We start from the raw sequence: 20,825 nt of genomic DNA, 5'->3' as shown, positions 1-20,825 counted from the left end.
TATTTTGGGGACAAATTATTAGCGAGTTATAGGCTCCAAATCCATTGAATGTATCTCTACTGTGAGGTCCAGATGAAGAGCTAGAAATGGGATGGAATTCAATGCATTCATAACATCACTTGATTATTTTCTCCTCTCTCTGTGTCTCCTGCAGAGTAAAAAGGGTCCAACCTTCTTCCGACCCATGACCATGACCCATATGCAGGAGGAGGTGACGCCAATCACCAGTGCCAATCCCCTGCCATCCTCCCAGCCTGAACCAGCGTCTCAGCCAGAGCCCCTGCCCTCCACCACCTCTCTAACCAATGGGGATGCAGTGTGAGTGCCCACCCATGGGGTTTTCTTAGCAGACATAGAGTCATGAATATCAATGGATTAACATACACATACTGTACACAGGTAGTAAAGCAGGTAACATTAGATGTAGCACATCACGTTAACTAATAATGGAACTAATATGGTTGTGTGTGTGTGACCTCAGACCAAGCCCTAGAAGTGCCATAAGAGAGTCAGGAGAGCAGCTGTCTCAGGAGGGCCAGTGGTCCAGCAGTAGAAATAGGACTCTACAGAGGGGCCAGTCAGAGGACGTGCCCTACTCCAACAAACCTCAGGTACTTACACTACCGGTCAAAAGTTTGGACACACCTACTCATTCAAGGGTTTTTCTTTATTTTTACTATTTTCTATATTGTAGAATAATATTGAAGACATCAAACTATGAAATAACACATATGGAATCATGTAGTAACCAAAAAAGTGTTAAACAAATCAAAATATATTTTATATTTGAGATTCTGCAAATAGCCACCCTTTGGCTTGATGACAGCTTTGCACACTCTTGGCATTCTCTCAACCAGCATCACCTGAAATGCTTTTCCAACAGTCTTGAAGGAGTTCCCACATATGCTGAGCACTTGTTGGCTGCTTTTCCTTCACTCTGCAGTCCGACTCATCCCAAACCATCTCAATTGGGTTGAGTTCGGGGGATTGTGGAGGCCAGGTCATCTGATGCAGCACTCCATCACTCTCCTTCTTGGTAAAATAGCCCTTACACAGCCTGGAGGTGTGTTGGGTCATTGTCCTGTTGATAAACAAATTATAGTCCCACTAAGCCCAAACCAGATGGGATGGCATATCGCTGCAGAATGCTGTGATAGCCATGCTGTTTACGTGTGCCTTGAATTCTAAATACATCACAGACAGTGTCACCAGCAAAGCACCATAACACCTCCTCCTCCATGCTTTACGGTGGGAACTACACATGCGTAGATCATCCGTTCACCCACACTGCGTCTCACAAAGACACAGCGGTTGGAACCAAAAATCTCCAATTTGGACTCCAGACCAAAGGACAGATTTCCACCTGTCTAATGTCCATTGCTCGTGTTTCTTGGCCCAAGCAGGTCTCTTCTTCTTATTGGTGTCCTTTAGTAGTGGTTTCTTTGCAGCAATTCGACCATGAAGGCCTGATTCACACAGTCTCCTCTGAACAGTTGATGTTGAGATGTGTCTGTTACTTGAACTCTGTGAAGCATTTATTTGGGCTGCAATTTCTGAGGCTGGTAACTAATGAACTTACCCTCTGCAGCAGAGGTCTTCCATTCCTGTGGCGGTCCTCATGAGAGCCAGTTTCGTCACAGTGCTTGATTGTTTTTGCGACTGCACTTGAAGAAACGTTCAAAGTTCTTTACATTTTCCGTATTGACTGACCTTACTAGATGATTCCATATGTGTTAGTTCATAGTTTTGATGTCTTCACTATTATTCTACAATGTAGAAAATAGTCAAAATAAAGAAAATACCTTGTATGTGTGTCCAAACTTTTGACTGGTAGTGTACCAAAGATGTGAATTATGCAAGCAACCACCGTACCATCATTCACTCTGGTACCCTCAACTTAACTTTTAGGAATCAGTGGAGATGAGGCAGGTGGAGAACGGTGCTGATATAGGGGGCTACTCTGGTCTGGATGGCCATGGCAGAGCAGCCTCCATGCCAAGACTGGACTCCCAGTACTATGTAAGTCCTTCATCACTCACCGCCTTACTGTACCCCTTTACTCTCTCACAAAGGACCCCACCAGGACCCGCTAGGGCTGCCAACATGGTGCCTGCACAAATCAAAGGGCATTGATTCTACAAATAGGACAATGTCAACATTAGGACAATTCTAGTTGTACAGCAGTACAAATTATACAGGTTAGGGTTCGTACAACACAGTTAATACTCCAGAGTTGACAGTATTAAATAATACTTTCTCAGACAGTCAGTAGTACTTGATGCTGATATTACTATGATACATAGTCCAAGAGGAAGGGAGTGAGGAAAGTAGTAGAAGTGAAAGAGAACATACAGTAGGATAGAGAAAGATAGAGTAGAAGAAAGACAGAAGATAAAGGTAGGTAGGAAGACATTAATTAGTGAAAGCAGCCACAGGCTAACTAAAGCAGAGATGCTGTCTGTCAGTGCACATCAAGTCATTCTGCTGACCTTGTGTGAATCCCAAATGGCACCCTATTCCCTATACAATATACCACTTTTGACCAGGGCCCATATGACTCTGGTCAAAACTAGTGCACTATATAGGGAATAGGGTGCCATTTGTGATGTAGACCTTATGTGACATCTCACTATAATATTTCCTCAACAATTCTGAATGTAGAGCCATGTCCCCAGCAATACATGGCACCCTGGAACAGATAGCGACACTGTACCTGAACGAGAATAATGTTTATCTCTGTTAACACAGAGTATTTAGCATACTACACAAGATTTTAAAAAATCATGTTTTAAACAACTGATGCTAATCTGATGGTCACATTGTGTAATATAATAATGTCATATGCAAATATCTCTCTCCCCGAAAAGTTCAGGTGAAAGAAATGTAGGGAATTGCATAAAACCTTATTTCAACTATGCCCCATCTTCATCATGCTGTTTATAAATGTTGAAATCCATTTCCACATATTTTTTGACCCATTTGCATGATTTTGTTTTTCACACAAACGTTATTATATCCATTATGGATATAGTCAATGTCCAAAATTGTTTTCCCCTTATATTAATTTTCTGTATTTTTATTACTGTCTTTCATTTTTTCCCCCATATTTTTCTCCCTGCTCCGATGGTAAATGGAGTCCTGGTTTCTTCCCTCTTGAATACTTTTTCTGGACCCTTCTTTCCAGCTGTGTGATTGGTTCACACGTCTAACCATATGAAACATGTCTGTCTCGCTTTGCTGTCGATCTGTCTTCCTGTCTCCCCATCCACTCCCATTCCTCCCATCCTCCCTCCTCTTCTCCTCTTGACTCCCATGGCTAATGTTGTGCCCACCTCCCTCCTGTGTCTGATAGCGGAACCACCCTCGCCTCCTACCTGGGACCTACCTGGCAGTATGTACACCTGTTCCGTCTCTCCCTCTCCTCTCCTCTCCTCTCCTCTCCTCTCCTCTCCTCTCCTCTCCTCTCCTCTCCTCTCCTCTCCTCTCCTCTCCTCTCCTCTCCTCTCCTCTCCTCTCCTCTCCTCTCCTCTCTCTCTTTCTATATATCTCTTTCCCTTTCTCTCTCGCATTCCTCTTTTTCAAACTCTATGTTTGCCTCTGTGCTCCCTCCATTCCAGTGCGGAGTTCGCACGTTTCTAGACATCTTTGAAATGCGAGTCAGGTAGAGCTTTTATTTGTCTTAAAGGAGCAGTGTTGTATTTTGAGACAGGCTTGAATAAGCTAAGTAGCCAATAGGCAGAGGGGAGCATCATTTATCTGATTCTCTGTAATAATGGAATGGGAATAATAAAGCATTTTAAATTGTAAAGTGGTTTCTTGCATCAAACAACACAACATTTTCAGTCACCTCCTTGTCTGAAGGACGAGTGGATAAACAGATGAATGTCAAACCCTGCATGATTTTTTCAAAAATCCTACATTGAACACCACACATTGGCTGCTACTGTAGGCTGAATGATAGAACAGCTATTTCCATGTTAAAACTGTAAAAGTTGCATTTTCTCCGTTGTTTTTTATGGTGATCCAATCGGGTAGGCCTACATTATGATCTAATCGCCACAGTAGCCTACTTGGCCACTGTTAAAACTGTAACTTAAAGCGGGTACAGCCTCAGTGTTCATAGTAAACACGCGCTGGAAGTTGCACAGAATTTTCACAATGTTCAAGTTTGCGTTCAGCAGACCTGAAATTTGTTCAGAGCCGAAAACTATTAGAGGGAACATTGCTCACCATCAGTCTGACACTCTTTAGACATTAGTTTAAGCCCATATTGGTGTGAGTAGTCAAGATCCACATCACCCACAGTAGAACTATTGTTCAGTGTTTTAGTACTTTGAAAGTTCCCCCACATACAGAGCATTCGGAAAGTATTCAGACCCCTTGACTTTCTCCACATTTTCTTATGTTACAGCCTTATTCTAAAGTTGATTGTTTTTTTCCCCCTCATCAATCTACACACAATACCCCATAATGACAAAGCAAAAACTGGTATTTATAATGTTTTGCTAATTTATTAAAAATATAAAATTGAAATATGACATTTACATAAGTATTCAGACCCTTTACTCAGTACTTTGTTGAAGCACCTTTGGCAGCGATTACAGCATTGAGTCATCTTGGGTATGACTCTACAAGCTTGGCACACCTGTATTAGGGGAGTTTATCCCATTCTTCTCTGCAGATCCTCTCAAGCTCTGTCAGGTTGGATGGGGAGCGTCCCTGCACAGCTATTTTCAGGTCTCTACAGAGATGTTAGATCGGGTTTAAGTCCGGGCTCTGGCTAGGCCACTCAAGGATATTCAGTGACTTGTCCCAAAGCCACTCCTGCGTTGTCTTGGCTGTGTGCTTAGGGTCGTTGTCCTGTTGGAAGGTGAACCTTCACCCCAGTCTGAGGTCCTGAGCGCTCTGGAGCAGGTTTTCATCAAGGATCTCTCTGTACTTTTCTCCGTTCATCTTTGCCTCAATCCTGACTAGTCTCCCCGTCCCTGCCGCTGAAAAACATCCCCACAGCAGGATGCTGCCACCACCATGCTTCACCGTAGGGATGGTGCCAGGTTTCCTCCAGACATGACGCTTGGCAGTCAGGCCAAATAGTTAAATCTTGGTTTCATCAGACCAGAAAATCTTGTTTCCCATAGTCTGAGAGTCTTTAGGTGCCTTTTGGCAAACTCCAAGTGGGCTGTCATGTGGCTTCCGTCTGGCCACTCTACCATAAATGCCTGATTGGTGGAGTGCTGCAGAGATGGTTGTCCTTCTGGAAGATTCTCCCATCTCCACAGAGGAACTCTGGAGCTCTGTCAGAGTGACCATCGGGTTCTTGGTCACCTCCCTGACCAAGGCCCTTCTCCCCCGATTGCTCAGTTTGGCCGGGCGGCCACCTCTAGGAAGAGTCTTGGTGGTTCCAAACTTCTTCCATTTAAGAATGATGGAGGCCACTGTATTCTTTGGGACCTTCAATGCTGCAGACATTTTTTGGTACCCTTCCCCAGATCTGTGCCTCGACACAATCCTGTCTCGGAGCTCTACGGACAATTCCTTCGATCTCATGGCTTGGTATTTGCTCTGACATGCAGTGTCAACTGTGGGACATTATATAGACAGGTGTGTGCCTTTCCAAATCATGTCCAATCAATTGAATTTACCACAAGTGGACTCCAGTTAAGTTGTAGAAACATCTCAAGGATGATCAATGGAAACAGGATGCATCTGAGCTCAATTTCGACTCTCATAGCAAAGGGTCTGTATACTTATGTAAATAAGGTATTTCTGTTTTTTATTTGTAATACATTTGCAAACATTTCTAAAAACCTGTTTTCGCTTTGTCATTATGGGTTATTGTGTGTAGATTGCTGAGGATACATTTTTAAAAATCCATTTTAGAATAAGGCGGTAACATAACTAAATGTGGGAAAAGTCAAGAGGTGTGAATACTTTCCGAATGCATGGTACGCCAAACACTCTTTCTGCTTTCTTTCCATGAAGTGACATCATATGATATTTTTGAGAATTAGTGTTTTGAATGTTGTTTCAGTGGGTGGTGTGTTAATGTTTAATGTAATCAGGGACTGCTATTCTCCTACTTTCCTACTTTCCTACTGACATAACTGTACTGTTCTCTCTTTGTATGTTGTTGTTGTTGTTGTTGTTGTTGTTGTTGTACAATCCACTGACTGAAGCTACTGGCCAGGACTGTGTGATAGGAACTCTTGGAACAAGCACAACGGAGTGTATACCTCAAGAATCAATTTGGTTTTCATCTAGAATATCAGTCAGTTGACTTGTGGCCGTACCGATTCAACAATCAATTAAGAACTAAACTTAGAACTGAAAATTGAATAGGACTTTTATATTGGGAATACTCACATGCTTTTTCGAGGAGACTATGGCAGGATGTCATCCAGGCTGTGACCACCAGAGGGAGTGATAACGTAGTTAGCGTTCCAGCCAATCAGCTTAGTAACTGTACCTCCAGTCCAGGCAGAGCCATTCGGTCAGATAAGAATCCGGTAGGGGGGAGACATTCCTATTAAGCAACTACAGTATCACCCAGATGTTTAGTATTGAAGTGGTTTAGAAATAACTGTAATTATGTACACTACCAGTCAAAAGTTTGGACACACCTACTCATTCAAGGGTTTTTCTTTATTTTTACTATTTTTTACATTGTAGAATAATAGTGAAGACATCAAAACTATGAAATAACACATATGGAATCATGTAGTAAAACGTAAAAGTGTTAAACAAATCAAAATATTTTATATTTGAGATTCTTCAAATAGCCACCCTTTGCCTTGATGACAGCTTTGCACACTCTTGGCATTCTCTCAACCAGCTTCACCTGGAATGCTTTTTGAACAGTCTTGAAGGAGTTCCCCCATATGCTGAGCACTTGTTGACTACTTTTCCTTCACTCTGCGGTCCGACTCATCCCAAACCATCTCAGTTGGGTTGAGGTCGGGGGATTGTGGAGGCCAGGTCATCTGATGCAGCACTCCATCACTCTCCTTCTTGGTAAAATAGCCCTTACACAGCCTGGAGGTGTGTTGGGCCATTGTCCTGTTGAAAAACAAAAATTATAGTCCCACTAAGCCCAAACCAGATGGGATGGCATATCACTGCATAATGCTGTGGCAGCCATGCTGGTTAAGTGTGCCTTGAATTCTAAATATATCACAGACAGTGTCAGCAGCAAAGCACCCCCACACCATAACACCACCTCCTCAATGCTTTACGGTGGGAAATACACATGCAGAGATCATCCGTTCACCCACACCGCGTCTCACAAAGACACGGTGGTTGGAACCAAAAATCTCACATTTGACTCCAGACCAAAGGACACATTTCCACCGGTCTAATGTCCATGGCTCGTGTTTCTTGGCCCAAGCAGGTCTCTTCTTCTTAATGGTGTCCTTTAGTAGTGGTTTCTTTGCAGCAATTCGACCATGAGGGCATGATTCACACAGTCCCCTCTGAACAGTTGATGTTGAGATGTGTCTGTTACTTGAACTCTGTGAAGCATTTATTTGAGCTGCAATTTCTGAGGCTGGTAACGCTAATGAACTTATCCTCTGCAGCAGAGGTAACTCTGGGTCTTCCATTCCTGTGGCGGTCTTCATGAGAGCCAGTTCTTGACATTCTCCGTATCGACTGACCTTAATGTCTTAAAGTAATGATGAACTGTCGTTTCTCTATGCTTATTTGAGCAGTTCTTGTCATAATATGGACTTGGTCTTTTACCAAATAGGGCTATCTTCTGTATACATTAAGAAGGAAATAAATTCCACAAATGAACTTTTAAGAAGGCACACCTGTTAATTGAAATGCATTCCATGTGACTACCTCATGAAGCTGGTTGAGAGAATGCCAAGAGTGTGCAAAGCTGTCATCAAGGCAAAGGGTGGCTATTTGAAGAATCTCAAATATAAAATACAGTGGGGAGAACAAGTATTTGATACACTGCCGATTTTGCAGGTTTTCCTACTTACAAAGCATGTAGAGGTCTGTAATTTTTATCATAGGTACACTTCAACTTTGAGAGACGGAATCTAAAACAAAAATCCAGAAAATCACATTGTATGATTTTTAAGTAATTAATTTGCATTTTATTGCATGACATAAGTATTTGATCACCTACCAACCAGTAAGAATTCCGGCTCTCACAGACCTGTTAGTTTTTCTTTAAGAAGCCCTCCTGTTCTCCACTCATTACCTGTATTAACTGCAATTGTTTGAACTCGTTACCTGTATAAAAGACACCTGTCCACACACTCAATCAAACAGACTCCAACCTCTCCACAATGACCAAGACCAGAGAGCTGTGTAAGGACATCAGGGATAAAATTGTAGACCTGCACAAGGCTGGGATGGGCTACAGGACAATAGGCAAGCAGCTTGGTGAGAAGGCAACAACTGTTGGCGCAATTATTAGAAAATGGAAGAAGTTCAAGATGACGGTCAATCACCCTCGGTCTGGGGCTCCATGCAAGATCTCACCTCGTGGGGCATCAATGATCATGAGGAAGGTGAGGGATCAGCCCAGAACTACACGGCAGTACCTGGTCAATGACCTGAAGAGAGCTGGGACCACAGTCTCAAAGAAAACCATTAGTAACACACTACGCCGTCGTGGATTAAAATCCTGCAGCGCACGCAAGGTCCCCCTGCTCAGGCCAGCGCATGTCCAGGCCCGTCTGAAGTTTGCCAATGACCATCTGGATGATCCAGAGGAGGAATGGGAGAAGGTCATGTGGTCTGCTGAGACAAAAACAGAGCTTTTTGGTCTAAACTCCACTCGCCGTGTTTGGAGGAAGAAGAAGGATGAGTACAACCCCAAGAACACCATCCCAACCGTGAAGCATGGAGGTGGAAACATCATTCTTTGGGGATGCTTTTCTGCAAAGGGGACAGGACGACTGCACCGTATTGAGGGGAGGATGGATGGGGCCATGTATCGCGAGATCTTGGCCAACAACCTCCTTCCCTCAGTAAGAGCATTGAAGATGGGTCGTGGCTGGTCTTCCAGCATGACAACGACCCGAAACACACAGCCAGGGCAACTAAGGAGTGGCTCCGTAAGAAGCATCTCAAGGTCCTGGAGTGGCCTAGCCAGTCTCCAGACCTGAACCCAATAGAAAATATTTGGAGGGAGCTGAAAGCCCGTATTGCCCAGCGACAGCCCCGAAACCTGAAGGATCTGGAGATGGTATGTATGGAGGAGTGGGCCAAAATCCCTGCTGCAGTGTGTGCAAACCTGGTCAAGACCTACAGGAAACGTATGATCTCTGTAATTGCAAACAAAGGTTTCTGTACCAAATATTAAGTTCTGCTTTTCTGATGTATCAAATACTTATGTCATGCAATAAAATGCAAATCAATTACTTAAAAATCATACAATGTGATTTTCTGGATTTTTGTTTTAGATTCCGTCTCTCACTGTTGAAGTGTACCTATGATACAAATAACAGACCTCTACATGCTTTGTAAGTAGGAAAACCTGCAAAATCGGCAGTGTATCAAATACTTGTTCTCCCCACTGTATATTTTGATTTGTTTAACACTTTTTTGCTTACTACATGATTCCATATGTGTTATTTCATAGTTTTGATGTCTTCACTATTATTCTAAAATGTAGAAAATAGTCAAAAAAAAAAAAAAACCTGGAATGAGTAGGTGTGTCCAAACGTTTGACTGGTATTGTACTGACTACTAATTGGCCACATTGATAGAAGCTGTCAATGCATTCATTTCCAGCAGTCTTAAACTTCATAATGTTCTCTTTTGCCATGTTAATTTTACTGCGTAATCAAGCTTCTTTCAAAGACAGAAAAATCTGAGCTTGTCAAGGTGTGGAATATTTAATGGGAAATGTCAACACCCTTCTTTTTCTTACTTCACTAGCAGTGTCTCCTGCTAGCTTATGACAAGTTTTAACAACTTGGACCCAACATTATGTACACCCAACCTCTTACCCCCTATGCACCTGTGTGTATTCCAAAAATGTGATAGATTTAGGCAGTATGGTGAATATGGTACGGTGCCAGTATGTTGCCACGTAGCGTGCCAGAGGCCATAGCTCTGGTCCACGGCGTTACATGTGGCTTGCTGATGCTGTGCCATCCTACAACGTCAGCAAGCCTCACATAATGCCCTGGACCCGAGCTAGCCAGGGGCCAGGGGCAAGGTAGAGTCATTACCATATTGATTATACCTACCCTATCCTTTCGGATCTATATCATGTGCCTAGGCCCTAGGGATAGGGGCAAAGGGGTTGATTTGGGATTCGAAGGGTGCTATGCCAATCATTAGTGATGTGTTCAAGATGAAATGTAGTGAGTTGAAATCGCGGAGTGTTTTAGTCAGAAATGTCTCCTCAACATCTGTGTCTGAAGAGGTTGAACGTCAGTCTCAAGCCCAGAGAGTGGTATCCACCGGTCGGTCGTACCTCCTCGTCTGTACTGTGTCTAGTGAACAGTTTGGTGCTTGGTGCTCCAGTCCAGTAGTGCTTTGGTTGTGCTGTATTCTATAACACTCTAACGCTACACTACTATGGTAGCTAGCCCTCCATCTTGTATTCCTCCACTCACTGTTCTTCCTCTTTGCTTGCTCCTCTCAGCCTATTGCTGACATCAGTCCTATCAGACGGTCGGCATCCATGTTGGCTTCCCAGCGCCCCCAGGAGGTGAATCTAAGGAACTACACCCTGGAGCGGCCCAGACAGGCCCAAGCCCAGGCCTCCTCAGCCCCAGGTCAGGCCCAGGACAGGACCCACCACCATCACCACCACCACCGCTGTCACAGACGCAGGGACAAGGACCGGGACAAGAAGCAGAAGTCACTCGACAGGGCAACCAGCGTTCAGCCTTCTAGTACAGCATGTGAGAGGGGTACCCACATGATGCATGCATGTGCAGAAACACAGATACACACACAGACTTGTTTCACATGGTCATGTACTCATGTTCACATGCATACCTACACTTATGCAGCAACATACACACACTCAAAGATATCTCACTCACTGTGGAATCCTAGTTGTTGAACTATGAATTCATACAGAAATAGAGTAAGGAAACCTTTCATTCTCAGAGGCAGCGAAAGAAACCTAGAGACCTAGCACTTGTTCCAAATCGCTTGGACGCCTTTGCATAGTGGCATAAATTCCTTATTGGATTAAGGGCCTGATCGGGTTATGAAGGAAACGGGTTATGAAGGAAAGGGGTTTCTCTGTTGCGCTTCCCTAAGGGCTTGAGCCAGGGATTTTGCGTGTCAAGTTTTCCATCTGACTAGCAAAGAGACTTATGAGCTCCCTGAGGAAAATCTGCTTTGTGGGGATTAGATTTTTGATTTGTATTCGCCGTTCTTCTTTGTACAATGGCCTCAAAAAAAGTAGTTATAAAATGTTGGCTAAGCTGCTCCAATAGTAGCTCCCCTTATGGGCGACAGGGCTGCCGCTCTACAAACTGTGTACGATGTGAAATTAGCCTGTCTCATGTACAGGCTGTGACTGACTGAGGCTAAAACCCCCTTTTACTTCTAGTCGAGAATATCTCAGGCAGCCTGAGCCCCACAGAACATGGGCCTCAGCAGCCAAGAGTTGTGTTGGTATAGTTCATGTTTTCTCACATAGGTCAAAGGTCATCAATACACACTCAAACCCATACTGACCTAATTCATAGACAACCACACAGATACCGTACCATTTCACATCGCTCAGAGACCATGATGACACCCCTAAGTCCCTGTTTGCTCTGTATGAGGTAATGTCTGAAGTTGCACCCTATTCACTATATAGTGCACTATTGACCAGGTCCCATAGGGCTCTGGTCAAAAGTAGTGCACTACATAGGGAATAGGGTGCCAATTGGAACCTAGCCATGATCTCCATGAAGCAGAAACATGATCCATGGAACTGGTGGGCTGGCTGGTCAGCCAAGTGTCCACTGATGAGGACATGGAGGTGATCTGCAATAGAGATCAGTCTGTGGTCATGGTGTAGTGGAGATGGAGGGTAATGCCAGGATCGCAGGGTGGTTTTTGTGTTAGCGTTGGAGGGCAGCAGCAGCTGGGCTTTATTGGGCAGGCCCAGTCGGGGATTTATGGACACCTTTTGGCAGTGGAGGGGAGGGGAGGGAGGGAAGGAAGGAAGGGAGGAGGGAGGTAGAGATGAAGACAGAGGAGGAGAAGGAGAGAAGGCGAGAGGGAGGAGGGAAGGAGAGCGAGTTAGAGAGAGAGGGAGGGAGATTAAGAGAAAGCGATACATTCCTCTGGGACAGACACACTAGGACAGGGCTCTGACACATGAAGAGTGAAAAACAGCCACTTGAAGCTGTTCTGTCGTGGTTTTCATCAGAACATAGAATTTTGGAAGAAAATTGAAAGGTCAGCAGAAATCACTTTCTGATGTTTTGGCTTTATTCCTTTTAATTTGGTCTGAGGGATGCACACACACACATACTCCACATGCGTGTATGTTACTTCAGTCCCTAATCCTGTGTGTGTGTGCCCCAGGTTCGCCTGTTGACCCTCCTGTAGAGGGCTTGTCCAGGGAGCGGGCGAGGGAGCGTGACCGTGGCCGGCCTCAGGAGAGGAGGCACCACTCTGCAGCCGGGGAGAAGAAGCGTTACTACTCCTGTGAGCGCTACGGAGGCAGGGAGCACTGCCACACCAAGTCAGCTGGCCCCAGCCGCTCCACCTCCCCTGGAGAGACCCACGACCTAGGCCTCTTCAAGCAGGTGAGTAGCCCTGGAGCTTGGGGTTGAGGGTGAGATGTCAGTGCTGCTTTAGGGTGAGATGATTTAGGTTAGGGGGCCGATATCCTGTCCATCACTTCATCTCTACTGCTCTCTGCTTTGTTTTCTGTCTCCTGCAGAGTATCGGCATGGGTAAAGGCAGCCAAGCGGTCCTAACTTCTGGGTCTATCACACCCTGCCGTGGGCGCAGACAGCTCCCCCAGACCCCCCTGACCCCCCGCCCCGCCGTGGCCTACAAGACTGGAAACTCCTTGCCTGTGCAGTTTGGTGCCACGGGGCACCAGTCCCTTCTCAGTCGTGGCCTCTCGGATCATAACGCTCTGCTGGAGTCACCCCCCTTGCCCGTCACCCTCATTGGCTCAGACCCAAACCTGAGCCCCTGTCCACGGAACGCCCCTCCACACAGCCTCCCTGAGGAGCCTGACGACTTCCAGGATGCTGTGAGCACCCATGGAGGGAGCCGCTCCCCTAGGACTGCTGCCTCAGCCTCCCATGGGGCTGCTGGGCCTTCTTCTGCCCCTGCCCCACAGGGCCGGGCTGGGGTCCCAAATGGGTACCACTTCACTCTTGGGGTCAACGCCAGTTCAAGCTCCAGCCCCAGAGGGACTGGGAGCTTCCGGGAGAAGGAAGAGGATGACTGGTGCTAGTGTTGCATAGCGTGGCTTAGCTAACATCCCCCTTCACATATCTGAAAGCGTTTTAGCTTGAATGTTGATGAACTCGCTCATCTTTTGTGCAGATGACAGTACAGTGTTGATGTCAGTTCCTGTGTGCTCTTAGGTGCTCAAGGGTGAGGGATATGTTCCAAGATGTGTAAAATATTGAAAAAGTACTCTGAAAAGGAAAATCATTCCCGTTCTTTTGTGATGTTTTCTCTTTTCTACACAAAGGACACTAAAGGTCAAAGGACACCTGCTATGACATTTTCTCAATTCCCTTCTTGCACTGAAATTAAAGCTTATTTCGATAGTGTGCATAGTCCAGAGCACATGTGAAATCCCTGTGAGTATTTTGCCTTGGTCATTGAAATCATTGTTTTAGTAGATGAAAAAAAGCCAAAATGTCTTCCTACTGTCTGTGGGGGAAAACAACTAAGACTGTGAACAGTGTTTCTCTGCAGGATTGAGCAGATAAAAACCTTTCCTTCCCCCTTTATTCCAGTTTTAAAATGGGGCTACATGCTATTGCTGTCTAAAGGACAAAACACACTGTGCTGTCAAACGGTTAAAAGCAGCGGGTGGCCTATCGCCTCTAACCACAGACCATCAGCCGCCATTTTGTATTAATTTCCAGACGATTCTACACAATGAATCACCAATGTTCGTTGACACCCAGCAGGTGATCTACTGCGTATGGTGTGTGTTTTCCTTTAATGTGTCTGCTGGCCCTGGAAGTAAAATGAGAGGAACCAGGAGGCACAAGTGATGATAACAATGCACTACCACTCAAATCCCCTCCCTCTCTGCAGAAAATACTTTAGTGTATCTCTTTAACTCTTTTTACACAAGCGTTGGGCTTCTCACTGATAGACCCATATAGGTATTACAGTAACATACATAAGGGATAGTATATGGTTAAGTAGGTATAGTATTGCTGCTGTTTTTCCATGTCACCCATGACATGTTGAACCATTTCTCTAAAAAAAATTACACAGAAGGACCGAAGATTCTAATACATTTTCTATGGAACTATAACATTAGATGGAATATCTTTTCATGATGTTCATTATTTTGTGAGTTGTACCTAAATGATATTAGTGTAGTTGGGTAGGTCAGCTGTTTCTAACGTATTGCTCTAGTGGCTGAATACCAAGTGCCTATCATTAAAGATGTGTTATTGTAAAGCTATAATGCAGCCTGACTTTCGTGATGTATCAACACTGGAGAGCAGAGGAGAGGGTGGAACGTATGATATTAGGTATACAGTATATGAGGTATATAATAACTGGTTATGCATATGAGTAGAAATGTATATAGTTGTAAAGGAAATAAAGGTTTACAGAATTTAAGGACTACAGTATGAATTGCTGGTTTGGAATGAACAAAGCCTTTTCTTTGAATCTCGAAGGAGGGAAAGAATGCAAAAAATAATTTTTGTGTAATGATTATGTACAATATAGTAGTTATAAGTAGGTCAGAACTACAGATCCAAAGCAAGCAATGGAATGCATGCCAGGGTCTTGAACATGTCAAAGTTGTCTGTACTTTACAGGGCTTTTGTCTTTCTCTTCCAAAAATATACAGCACTGCCAGAGTGAGATGGAAGGAAAAGTGGTTCCAAGGGAAAAAGTGCCCTTTGTGATTCCTTCCAACAAGGAAAGTTTCACTTTACATGTTCTTATCGATAGAAACAATATATTCAAATAAATGCCTCCATATCTTTCAGATAAAATAGAGTTAATGTAGAGTATGCTTATGAATTCTGCCACTTTTGCCAATATCTCAAGGGTTTGTTTTCTTCCAAATATATTTATCCTGAAAAAAAAACAGGGTCGTGTGAAGGGTTTCACTAACTGATATATAGCCTACAACCTTGTGTGTTCACAGGTATTGAAGGGTTGTGTTGATTGTCGACTCTTTAAAGTAGGGCTATGCAACAAGATTACACTTTGGGACAAATTCTTCCCTGCCCTGTAGCTTGACCCTCTGGAGTCTCCAGGTTCAGGCTTTAGCATGATTTTTTACCAAATTTTACGTAGGATTTATTAACAAAGAGTTGTAAAATTTAAATGTAGTATATCATGTACATGGAAAATGCATTGATGAAGGCACAATGGTTATAAATTGAATTATGTCAAAGGGGCATTTTGAGTTCAGCAAGTCGATTTGCATGTACCCTGATAGAACCACCCAGATGTACAAATGTTGGTTTTTATTGTACTAAATCAGAAATCACATTTATTTTGTTTTCTAGAGTCAGATATATCGTGCAATCTATTTGATGGATCGTCAAAGGTGAAGTATTAGACTTTGAATTGAAGTCTGTAAATGTGAACATGGCTATTTGTAGGATTGCAGGAATCTTCCTTTGGCCTCTAAATGTCACAATATGGTGTCATAGTGGGGGATAAAATCAGTGTGTACCCCTAGATCTGTGGACAGACCCATACATTTTTTAAACCTCACTCACTCACTCACTCACTCACTCACTCACTCACTCACTCACCCCACCCCAAACCCCCATTAAATAGGATGCCAATTTTAAAACCACACCAGTTTGTCTCAGTATACCTCATCCAGTTTTCCTGTGGCTATATTCCCTGGACATGTCATGTTTGCATGTTATGAAAAGTATGTGCATGTGCAAAAAAAATACATTGTATAAAGAATGTAGTGTATGAAGATAAACAATCTGTTCACTGGTTGTATTTTCTGAAGATCTTTAATGCATATGTCTTTGTTTCTGGAAAGACAAATAGGTTGAATAACATTTTAACGAAAGTATTGAACCATTAGTGTGGTTAAGTGCAAAAGGTTCTGGTCTGGAGCAAGTGGGTCATTTGCTGCCTGATATGTTATAGGCCTATGACTGTCAATCCTACAGTCATTTCTACCATTACATTTTGTATGAATAGAAGTCCTTGAATAAAGATATATGAAAATGATTAAAGCCAATGAGTTGGCATATTTATTGGTGATATATTCACCTGCTTGATGGTGATCTGTTTTGGTGTGGATGTCTTTATCGTAAGAGTGGCATATATAGGTGCCACTCTTACAATAAAGGTCCTCTGTAGCTCAGCTGGTAGAGCACGGCGCTTGTAACGCCAAGGTAGTGGGTTCGATCCCCGGGACCACCCATACACAAAAAAAATTAAAAAAAATGTATGCACGCATGACTGTAAGTCGCTTTGGATAAAAGCGTCTGCTAAATGGCATATTATTATTATAGGGGCTTTCTTTTTACTCAAGTATAAGTTAATCAAAATATGTTATAATTTCAGATTTAAATACATGTGTATTTTCATCAAGGCTTTGCAGTCATTCTCAGATAAGGCTGAGCCCCATTGACCACCTGCCCCAATTTTATCGTAATATTCTGCCCGACAAACCAGTATCCTAGTGAGTCTGTTGTTATAGCTAGAGACAGTTTGTGATGCAGCGGTGTGGACCAAAGAGGCGTTTCATTGGCTTGGATCGCAGGGGTGGGCGGGGAGCTGTGGAGTATTTGCGCGCGAGCTGGTCCTGAAAGAGAGACCGTGGAGAGGTTGCAATTGCCAGACACAATGCTTATGGAAAGAGATCTTCAAAACAAGTCAGCTAATGTTCTACTCATTGAAAATACCTATTTGTATCTGAACTGAAGTTAAATTATCTTCACTGATTTATAAGTGAGATGTTTTGAGTGAGAGGAAAAACGTTGATATGCATAGTGCGTTTGGATGTTGCTGTCTCCGCATCAAATCCACCTGAGGACGCATTTCTTTACCATTAATATATTATTCAACATTAATTGTTTTGGAAATTTTAAGACTTTTTGATATTGAAGGACAATGTTACCCAGGGTGATAAAGTGGGCATGTTGTCTGCTGGGGCTCTTCGATATCAGCGCTGCCTCCATTGATGATGAATGGACAGACTCTGCCGGCGAGTCAGGGTCGGGAATGCTAACAGGTAACGTTAAGGAACGACCGGTGACTTGCTTAAATAGTGTGTATTGAGTGCATGTATCTATAAACCTGGCCATAAAGACATTATGTCTATATGCTTTTGATATTTCATTAGCACTCCTGCTGTTAAGTCAACTTAGTCTATCACCTAGCCTACTGGCTACTGTATGCCATAATACATTTATTTCTCAATTATTCAATTATTCAACGAAATAGATTGAGTCGACCAACTCGACAAGCTTGTCATCTAATTTCTTCGCCTCGTGGCGCCGCTGTTGTTTAATTACTTTTTTGAAGGAGGGACAGGTGTGCTTTTCCTTTATGTTACATGATTTTCTTTCACGGAACAATTATATTAAAGTAACCCGTAAATCTTCTACTCTAAATTATTGCACGAGTCAAATGTACTTGTACTCTTTTCTGAAACATCCCTGACCAGCACTACATGTCTTGAAGTAGACAGAGCTACTTGTCTCCAAGTATTATGTGCTGCCTTCAGCATAGCATGCTCTAAGGCTGCGTTTACAAAGGCAGCCCAATTCTGATCTTTTTTTCACTAATTAGTATTTTGACCAATAAGATCAGCTCTGAAAAAGATCTGATGTGAAATTATCTGATGTGATTGGTCAAAAGACCAATAAGTGGAAAAAATATCAGAATTGGGCTGCCTGTGTAAACGCAGCCTTAGATCCAACACAGATGTGAGCCCACCATCTGCTAATGTGCCAGAATCATTGGCAAGATTAATGAACCTTCCTTGGACTGATTCCCTGGCTGGCACCATTTTATCTGATATGCCTACTTCTAGCTATTGGCCTGCCCCACACTATACTTTGTTGACAGCATTATCTTTATCTTTCAAAATTATGTTATTAGATGCCTTCTGAATCTGAAATAGCCTACCCATACTAACTGACAGCGTCCAATTTTAGCCTGTCCATCAACTGGTCAGTCCAGCTAGATTAATAGATCCTGGCCCTAATAGATTATCTTGTGCATGTGAACTTGCACACCACAACTCCACTATCAGTCTTATTTATTACCGTAAGCCTGGACACTATCTAAAAAATAATGCAGAACGGGGATGCTTGGAAGTAAATTGAGAGTGTCTCTCATTTATCATTGTCAACGGTCCTCCCCCTGGTGCACAACCCCCTATCTCTTTGTGCCACCTCTCTCTTGAATCATATGCTTGTGCTCAACTTCAACCTCCATTTTAAGAGCTCTTGGCACGGTGAAATCAAGACTCTTGTCAACAGTCACAGCACTGAAGGTGGTTGGCAACCTCACATGGAGACTCAACACAAAGCACAGTGATGTAACTGCTTTCCACCACTTGCATGATGAGGTACATACTGTTTGAACATCTTTGACAAATGATGATTGCATTCAAGCAAACAAGGGATTTTCATGTTTTCAGTTGGTGTTTGAACTTGCGTCTGTGGAACACGTCCACAGGTGTTTGTTGAGGCAAATCGTACTTGCTGACTGACGATGAGGAAAATCCCTTGGGAATGCTCTTAGTTCTGCCTGCAATCCACCCTGAGGCTTATTGTTGATAAACCACAGCCAACCCTGAGTGCCATAGGGCAGGCTCAATGTGTCACTTTTCTATCTTGACATTTTGACTTTATACTGTAACTCTTTATTTGCTCTCTCAGCAATGACCATAATGGTGCTGTAGAGTCAGAGGATCTGAGTAGTACTGTGTTATTAGAGCACTCCCTGGGGATCAGAGTTCATTGTCAGTTGGGGCTCTAGAAAGGTGTTGAAATAGTCTACAATATCAGTGACTGTACTACCCATAGTTATTCATACTGGAGATTAATAGGTGTTTCTCCCATTGTGGTCCCATAAATCAGTTTGAGATATTTTACAGGTGTGCTTTCTAACCATATTTAATCTGTTTTTATCCAGTTAACAGATGGGGTACTCTAGGATTGACCAAATGATCAAACATATCACGTCTGGATTCTATAGGATTGTTTTCCAAATTCACTATTATCACATTTCCTCAGTTATCTTTAGGTCTGTAGCCACATAACGGACCAAAAAGAGTTGTCTGAGAAACGAGACCAAGCTAAGGGCTCAAACTACACTTTTTATAGTGACAGACAAATCCTGGGGTTTGTTGATTGAATCCAGCCCCATGTTCAGTGTTGAATGTTTTCACTGTATGTTTTGGGAGGAGTCCCTGGAGTCGTTGCGGACGGCAGAGCGTGAAAGCCTTCTTTAAACAGTGACGATTTTCATTGAATAGACCGGTGATTATGTAATGTTAAGATAATAGTCCTCTAGGCAGCTGTATAATCAAGCCTTGTGAGGTGGTTACTCAGTTATTTAGATTTTATTACTATTATACCCTGTAATAAAAATACCTTGGCTCACCTGGGGCTTTGTTAATTCTGTTGATAATAAGAATGACGACCAGCCCAATAAAAGTATCAGAGAAAGCCTAAGCACTAGTTGAGCTCAATGTCCTAATGTAAGTTTATCCCGCACGAATAAAGAGGGCCGGTGGGGTGGGAGATGAGGAGTTATTTTCATAGCTTTCGACATAGAAAAATATCTAAACCCACAGCAATGTGCTTGCGGTGGTGGTGACCTCATATTGCCATCTGCACTGTAATTGTTTTGGTTGTGTTGGACTTTGGTGGCAACAGCACTGAGACGTCGCTATAGTGTGTAGGGAGATACAATACATCACCCCAGCAGGTATAAGAATCACTCAACTGGTGCATATTTAAACTCTCTCCAACTATGATAAATAACATGAATGCAGTGTGTTCGACCGGGATAAATTGCCTTCATTTATTTGATGGCTTTTAAATCAAAGTTCCTACACTGGTGATTTATCTGCTTGGCTTGGGTGCCAGGTCAACCCTGATTTGGCTTGACAGAGCAGGCTAGAGCGAAGAGGAGCAGTGTAGTCGCTCAATCTGAGGAATAAACTATCAAAAACAGGCTGTTATCTCTGACATAACTCGGGGTCTCTATCCAGCCAGTTTCAAGCTGGGATATCTGACCCTTCATCTTGTCTGGAATACCAGCACCCTCGCCCCATTACTTTGAACCTCAGCGATATGTATCATAAAAACATACTGCAACGCTCAGAATGTAGAACATCAGTTGTTGAGCAAGTTGAAAAAGATGAGATTGTATTCACTCAGTCAACATTAGCAACAGAGCATCAGTCAAGCCTCTTCATTGGGTCAATACCCTTTCATTCCTAGAAAAACCTGTTAAGGCCCCTTGCACCTTTACCATCACCTCCATTGACTGACCTTTGGCCTCTCTGATTTAGTGTGTTAATGGGGCTCAGCCAGTGAGAGGGCCTGGACTTTCTCTGGCGGCTGGTGTGTGTTAACACCATGGGCAGGGCAACCCCATGTGTATTATGAACCCCCCAACTACCAGCTCTATCTATAGCACTTTGTCACACACAATTACCTTTCAGATGGGATGCC

At 43.3% G+C, this 20,825-nt stretch overlaps 1 pseudogene across 1 annotated transcript in view; it reads left to right on the top strand.

Moving 5' to 3' along the window:
• Window positions 1–13,396, top strand: part of LOC311127966 (voltage-dependent N-type calcium channel subunit alpha-1B-like) — a 209,627-nt pseudogene extending 196,231 nt beyond the window's left edge. Inside the window, exons 42-48 of the transcript in view lie at window positions 155–318; window positions 482–611; window positions 1,909–2,019; window positions 3,353–3,391; window positions 10,613–10,874; window positions 12,508–12,731; window positions 12,869–13,396. The product of the transcript in view is annotated as a voltage-dependent N-type calcium channel subunit alpha-1B-like (transcript). The remainder of the gene's footprint in view (window positions 1–154; window positions 319–481; window positions 612–1,908; window positions 2,020–3,352; window positions 3,392–10,612; window positions 10,875–12,507; window positions 12,732–12,868) is intronic.
• The last annotated feature ends 7,429 nt before the right edge of the window (window positions 13,397–20,825 follow it).

This window comes from Coregonus lavaretus (assembly GCF_964263955.1).
Source record: "Coregonus lavaretus genome assembly, chromosome: 4".
Taxonomy (NCBI): domain Eukaryota; kingdom Metazoa; phylum Chordata; class Actinopteri; order Salmoniformes; family Salmonidae; genus Coregonus; species Coregonus lavaretus.
This window is presented reverse-complemented; position numbering and strand designations above follow the sequence as displayed.